Consider the following 7,901-nt stretch of genomic DNA (forward strand, 5'->3'; position numbering starts at 1 on the left):
ATTTTTTTAAATCCCAAGATACAGTATAATAATAAAATGTTGTATTGTAAATATTTTATGAGGGCTGGGATGAGACAGATTGGGGACATTTTATATGAGGTCATTCCGGGGTTCCTTCCATGTCAGGCAATATTTGATAATGTGGATGAAGAAAATGATGAAATAGGTAGAACTACTGTGGAGAACATGTATAAGAGAATATTAGGATGTCTTCCTGGGGAGTGGTGTGTTTTAATAAATAAAGAGGTGGCTACAAGAGCTAAGGGTTTACCGGTTTTATATTATGAAAGTAATGGGAAGAAGTATGATTTGTCAGGTTTGAAAGTTAAAAAGGTTTATGAAAAATGTATTTTAAGAGAGATAAAAACTCCTGCTTCAGAAAAAGTGTGGTCTAGGGTGTTTGTAAATATAGATGTGAAATCAATATGGAAGAATGTAAATGTAAAATATAATTCTATAGAATGTGAAGACAATGATTTTAAATTGAAACATAATAGGATTTTTACGAACGTGGTTTTACATCAAATAAATAGAGATGTTAAAAGAGAATGTGATATTTGTGGTACGGGGGTGGAAAATTTTATGCACTTTTTTGTTGAATGTAGTAGATTAGAAGAGTTTCATAAGTTTTTAAAGGGGATTTTAGTACAACATTGGGGAGAAGAGATTGTTGCTGGGGTTGAGTGGAGGAGGTTGTTTCTTTTTGGTTTAACTGGGAAAAGCAAAGTTTTTAATTTTCATTTGATGAATTTTGTTCTTAGTCATGCCAGATACGCTATAAGACTAAGAAGGAATTTGGGACATTATGAAGGGAAAATTGTGAGTGTGGAGGTTTTATTTAGAAGTATTCTAGAGAAAGATATAGAAGTAATATATAAATATGGTGGATGTAATTTTGAAAAATTGTTCGTGTGGGGGAGCACTTTTATTGAAATTGAGTCGAATGGAAAACTTGGTTTTAATTATTAATTGGTTTTGGTGGATTATTGGGGTTTTAATAGGTTTTCTTTTCTTTTCTTTTTTGATTTTGTAAAAGGATGAATTGTTCATCCTTTTTATAATTGATTGAATGTTGGAAATATTATGTGTTTTTTTCATAATAAAAGATAAAAAAAAAAAAAAAAAGTACGCCTGATCTCGTCTGATCTCGGAAGCTAAGCAGGTTCGGGCCTGGTTAGTACTTGGATGGGAGACCGCCTGGGAATACCAGGTGCTGTAAGCTTTTTGTCAACCCTTTGTCCGTTTCTTCCCACAAGGCTGAAATATGTGCCGTCGCTTTGAAATAAGTAAGCAAGGTTAGTTTGTATTTCATCCAACAATCTGTGCTACAAATTATGGCTACATTATATGCAAGTTCTTCCACTTTTTGAGTGACACAAAGATGCTTATCGACATGGTGAAAATGCAACAGCTGTTAATCACACCCACTTTGACTTTATATAGTGCACCAAGAGATAGTTTCTCACTTACGACCACACCGGCCTGAGTACGCCTGATCTCGTCTGATCTCGGAAGCTAAGCAGGTTCGGGCCTGGTTAGTACTTGGATGGGAGACCGCCTGGGAATACCAGGTGCTGTAAGCTTTTTGTCAACCCTTTGTCCGTTTCTTCCCACAAGGCTGAAATATGTGCCGTCGCTTTGAAATAAGTAAGCAAGGTTAGTTTGTATTTCATCCAACAATCTGTGCTACAAATTATGGCTACATTATATGCAAGTTCTTCCACTTTTTGAGTGACACAAAGATGCTTATCAACATGGTGAAAATGCAACAGCTGTTAATCACACTCACTTTGACTTTATATAGTGCACCAAGAGATAGTTTCTCGCTTACGACCACACCGGCCTGAGTACGCCCGTTTTAATCCCCCAACGGCGTGAGCTGTTTGGGGGATTCTACGTAAAATAACCGGATGGATTCAATGGCTTCGACATCAAGAATAACAACAACAACGAGAATGGACAACGGAGAAAAAGAGCGTCGAATGAAGAGTTGAGGAGAAGAAAATATGAGAAAGTACTGACGGTGAACGTGGAAGTTATTGGTGAAGAAAAAATAACAACGATGGAATTGCTGAGAGGAATCAAAGAAGTATGCGGAACGATTTTGGGATGTAGAACGAAAGACAGAAATAAGTACGAAATAACCATGTCACATGAGAGGGGTAAAGAAAAACTAATAGACGGGCTAAAAATAAAGAGCTGTCAAGTCATGGCGAAAGAACTGGGGAACGATGAACTTGTGGTGTCCTTTTTGAACTTGCCGGCATATATTACGGACGAGGAAATATATGAGAAATTAGATGGATGGAAAGTGAATGCGACAACAGCAATCAAGAGGAGGATGTGGCCAGGAACGGACATTGTGGATGGGACGAGATTTTGTAAAGTGAAGTTTACGGACAGTGTGCAATCATTGCCTTACTCAACAAAGTTCAATACAGTAGAGGGATTTGAATATTTCCGAGTGATCCACGATAACCAAGTTAAGGTATGTAGACTTTGTATTCAACCGGGACACATACTTAAAGAATGTCCAGAATTTATATGTCATAAATGTGGTGAACAAGGGCATTATGCCAGGGAATGTTCAAACATTGGTGATATGTGTAGAAGGTGTGACAGACCTAAGGGCAGATGTAAATGTAAGAAGGTGAGTGATGGCTATGGAGAGAGGGGAAGAGAGTGATATGGAAAGTGTGTCGCAAGTTATTGCAGTGACAACTATAGATGTGCTTGGAGAGGTTGTAATTCCTTCTGGCAGTACTCGAGACGCAGTCTTGGTCTCTGCTGCTGACACTGTGGAACAGCTGTTATGCAGGTGAATGAGGACCCAAAAGCGACTTGGCGAAAACAGAGTCTTTAATCCAGTAAAGTAAATATACAATCATAAAGCACAATTCCACTCGTAATGACGAGAACAGACTGGAGACTCGATCATGAACTGCAGGTTGCCTCGGGAAGGCACTTGAACGTAGCAGACTCAGACACCTGCTCACCACGCAGCATCTGAGGGAAACACGACACGACAGGGCGATACACAGACACAGCACGGTGAACAATAGACAAGGATCCGACAGGGCAGAAACGGAAAACAAGGGGAGAAATAGGGACTCTAATCAGGGAAAAAGATAGGGAACAGGTGTGGGAAGACTAAATGATTGATTAGGGGAATAGGAACAGCTGGGAGCAGGAACGGAACGATAGAGAGAAGAGAGAGAAGGGAGAGAGAAAAAGGGGAACGAACCTAAAAAGACCAGCAGGGGGAAAACGAACAGAGGGAAAAGCAAAATGACAAGACAATATAAGACAAAACATGACAGTACCCCCCCACTCACCGAGCGCCTCCTGGCGCACTCGAGGAGGAATCCTGGCGGCAACGGAGGAAATCATCAATAAGTGAACGGTCCAGCACGTCCCGAGACGGAACCCAACTCCTCTCCTCAGGACCGCAACCCTCCCAATCCACTAAGTATTGGTGACCCCATCCCCGAGAACGCATGTCCATGATCCTACGTACCTTGTAAATAGGTGCGCTCTCGACAAGGACGGGAGGGGGGGAGGGAAGACGAACGGGGGTGCGAAGAAAGGGCTTGACACAGGAGACATGGAAGACAGGATGGACGCGACGAAGATGTCGCGGAAGAAGCAGTCGCACAGCGACAGGATTGACGACCTGGGAGACACGGAACGGACCAATGAACCGCGGAGTCAACTTACGAGAAGCTGTCGTAAGAGGAAGGTTGCGAGTGGAAAGCCACACTCTCTGGCCGCAACAATACCTTGGACTCTTAATCCTACGTTTATTGGCGGCTCTCACAGTCTGTGCCCTGTAACGGCAAAGTGCAGACCTCACCCTCCTCCAGGTGCGCTCACAACATTGGACAAACGCTTGAGCGGAGGGAACGCTGGACTCGGCAAGCTGGGATGAGAACAGAGGAGGCTGGTAACCCAGACTACTCTGAAACGGAGATAACCCGGTAGCAGACGAAGGAAGCGAGTTGTGAGCGTATTCTGCCCAGGGGAGCTGTTCTGCCCAAGACGCAGGGTTTCTGAAAGAAAGGCTGCGTAGTATGCGACCAATCGTCTGATTGGCCCTCTCTGCTTGACCGTTAGACTGGGGATGAAACCCGGAAGAGAGACTGACGGACGCACCAATCAAACGACAGAACTCCCTCCAAAACTGTGACGTGAATTGCGGGCCTCTGTCTGAAACGGCGTCTAACGGGAGGCCATGAATTCTGAACAAATTCTCGATGATGATTTGTGCCGTCTCCTTAGCGGAAGGAAGTTTAGCGAGGGGAATGAAATGTGCCGCCTTAGAGAACCTATCGACAACCGTAAGAATCACAGTCTTCCCCGCAGACAAAGGCAGACCGGTAATGAAGTCTAGGGCGATGTGAGACCATGGTCGAGAAGGAATGGGGAGCGGTCTGAGACGACCGGCAGGAGGAGAGTTACCTGACTTAGTCTGCGCGCAGTCCGAACAAGCAGCCACGAAACGGCGCGTGTCACGCTCCTGAGTCGGCCACCAAAAGCGCTGGCGAATAGACGCAAGAGTGCCTCGAACACCGGGATGACCAGCTAACTTGGCAGAGTGAGCCCACTGAAGAACAGCCAAACGAGTGGAAACAGGAATGAAAAGAAGGTTACTAGGACAAGCGCGCGGCGACGCAGTGTGCGTGAGTGCTTGCTTAACCTGTCTTTCAATTCCCCAGACTGTCAACCCGACAACACGCCCATAAGGAAGAATCCCCTCGGGATCAGTAGAAGCCACAGAAGAACTAAAAAGACGGGATAAGGCATCAGGCTTGGTGTTCTTGCTACCCGGACGGTAAGAAATCACAAACTCGAAACGAGCGAAAAACAACGCCCAACGAGCTTGACGAGCATTAAGTCGTTTGGCAGAACGGATGTACTCAAGGTTCTTATGGTCTGTCCAAACGACAAAAGGAACGGTCGCCCCTCCAACCACTGTCGCCATTCGCCTAGGGCTAAGCGGATGGTGAGCAGTTCGCGGTTACCCACATCATAGTTGCGTTCAGATGGCGACAGGCGATGAGAAAAATAAGCGCAAGGATGAACCTTATCGTCAGACTGGAAGCGCTGGGATAGAATGGCTCCCACGCCTACCTCTGAAGCGTCAACCTCGACAATGAATTGTCTAGTGACGTCAGGAGTAACGAGGATAGGGGCGGACGTAAAACGTTCTTTTAGAAGATCAAAAGCTCCCTGGGCGGAACCGGACCACTTAAAACACGTCTTGACAGAAGTAAGAGCTGTGAGAGGGGCAGCAACTTGACCGAAATTACGAATGAAACGCCGATAGAAATTAGCGAAACCTAGAAAGCGCTGCAACTCGACACGTGACCTTGGAACGGGCCAATCACTGACAGCTTGGACCTTAGCGGAATCCATCTGAATGCCTTCAGCGGAAATAACGGAACCGAGAAAAGTAACGGAGGAGACATGAAAAGAGCACTTCTCAGCCTTCACGTAGAGACAATTCTCTAAAAGGCGCTGTAGAACACGTCGGACGTGCTGAACATGAATCTCGAGTGGCGGTGAAAAAATCAGGATATCGTCAAGATAGACAAAAACAAAGATGTTCAGCATGTCTCTCAGAACATCATTAACTAATGCCTGAAAAACAGCTGGCGCATTGGCGAGACCAAACGGCAGAACCCGGTACTCAAAATGCCCTAACGGAGTGTTAAACGCCGTTTTCCACTCGTCCCCCTCTCTGATGCGCACGAGATGGTAAGCGTTACGAAGGTCCAACTTAGTAAAGCACCTGGCTCCCTGCAGAATCTCGAAGGCTGATGACATAAGGGGAAGCGGATAACGATTCTTAACCGTTATGTCATTCAGCCCTCGATAATCCACGCAGGGGCGCAGAGTACCGTCCTTCTTCTTAACAAAAAAAAAAACCCGCCCCGGCCGGAGAGGAAGAAGGCACTATGGTACCGGCGTCAAGAGACACAGACAAATAATCCTCGAGAGCCTTACGTTCGGGAGCCGACAGAGAGTATAGTCTACCCCGAGGAGGAGTGGTCCCCGGAAGGAGATCAATACTACAATCATACGACCGGTGAGGAGGAAGGGAGTTGGCTCGGGACCGACTGAAGACCGTGCGCAGATCATGATATTCCTCCGGCACTCCTGTCAAATCGCCAGGTTCCTCCTGAGAAGTGGGGACAGAAGAAACGGGAGGGATGGCAGACATTAAACACTTCACATGACAAGAAACGTTCCAGGATAGGATAGAATTACTAGACCAATTAATAGAAGGATTATGACATACTAGCCAGGGATGACCCAAAACAACAGGTGTAAAAGGTGAACGAAAAATCAAAAAAGAAATAGTCTCACTGTGGTTACCAGATACTGTGAGGGTTAAAGGTAGTGTCTCAAATCTGATACTGGGAAGATGACTACCATCTAAGGCGAACATGGGCGTAGGCTTGTCTAACTCTCTGAAAGGAATGTCATGTTTCCGAGCCCATGCTTCGTCCATGAAACAACCCTCAGCCCCAGAGTCTATCAAGGCACTGCATGTAGCACCGAACCGGTCCAGCGTAGATGGACCGACAAAGTAGTACAGGATCTAGATGGAGAGACCTGAGTAGTAGCGCTCACCAGTAGCCCTCCGCTTACTGATGAGCTCTGGCTTTTACTGGACATGAATTGACAAAATGTCCATCAAATCTGCAATAGAGGCACAGGCGGTTGGTGATCCTCCGTTCCCTCTCCTTAGTCGAGATGCGAATACCTCCCAGCTGCATGGGCTCAGTCTCTGAGCCAAAGGAGGGAGATGGTTGCGATGCGGAGCAGGGAAACACCGTTGACGCGAGCTCTCTACCACGAGCCTGGTGACGAAGATCTACCCGTCGTTCTATGCGGATGGCGAGAGCAATCAAAGAGTCCACACTTGAAGGAACCTCCCGGGAGAGAATCTCATCTTTAACCACTGCGTGGAGTCCCTCCAGAAAACGAGCGAGCAGCGCCGGCTCGTTCCACTCACTAGAGGCAGCAAGAGTGCGAAACTCAATAGAGTAATCCGTTATGGATCGATCACCTTGGCATAGGGAAGCCAGGGCCCTAGAAGCCTCCCTACCAAAAACTGAACGGTCAAAAACCCGAATCATCTCCTCTTTAAAGTTCTGGTAATTGTTAGAGCAATCAGCCCTTGCCTCCCAGATAGCTGTGCCCCACTCTCGAGCCCGGCCAGTAAGGAGTGAAATGACGTAAGCAACCCGAGCTCTCTCTCTAGAGTATGTGTTGGGTTGGAGAGAGAACACAATATCACACTTGGTGAGAAAGGAGCGGCACTCCGTGGGCTGCCCGGAGTAGCAAGGTGGGTTATTAACCCTAGGTTCCGGAGGCTCGGCAGGCCAGGAAGTAACAGGTGGCACGAGACGAAGACTCTGGAACTGTCCAGAGAGGTCGGAAACCTGAGCGGCCAGGTTCTCCACGGCATGGCGAGCAGCAGACAATTCCTGCTCGTGTCTGCCGAGCATGGCTCCTTGGATCTCGACGGCAGTGTTACGAGCGTCTGTAGTCGCTGGGTCCATTCCTTTGGTCGGATCCTTCTGTTATGCAGGTGAATGAGGACCCAAAAGCGACTTGGCGAAAACAGAGTCTTTAATCCAGTAAAGTAAATATACAATCATAAAGCACAATTCCACTCGTAATGACGAGAACAGACTGGAGACTCGATCATGAACTGCAGGTTGCCTCGGGAAGGCACTTGAACGTAGCAGACTCAGACACCTGCTCACCACGCAGCATCTGAGGGAAACACGACACGACAGGGCGATACACAGACAGCACGGTGAACAATAGACAAGGATCCGACAGGGCAGAAACGGAAAACAAGGGGAGAAATAGGGACATAGGAACAG

At 46.6% G+C, this 7,901-nt stretch overlaps 1 non-coding gene across 1 annotated transcript; it reads left to right on the forward strand.

Moving 5' to 3' along the window:
- Window positions 1–1,464: 1,464 nt before the first annotated feature.
- LOC124024935 lies at window positions 1,465–1,583 on the forward strand. The gene has a single exon (XR_006837111.1). It is a non-coding gene; the product is annotated as a 5S ribosomal RNA (ribosomal RNA).
- The last annotated feature ends 6,318 nt before the right edge of the window (window positions 1,584–7,901 follow it).

The sequence above is a fragment of the Oncorhynchus gorbuscha genome, unplaced genomic scaffold, assembly GCF_021184085.1.
Source record: "Oncorhynchus gorbuscha isolate QuinsamMale2020 ecotype Even-year unplaced genomic scaffold, OgorEven_v1.0 Un_scaffold_2091, whole genome shotgun sequence".
In the NCBI taxonomy this organism is placed as follows: domain Eukaryota; kingdom Metazoa; phylum Chordata; class Actinopteri; order Salmoniformes; family Salmonidae; genus Oncorhynchus; species Oncorhynchus gorbuscha.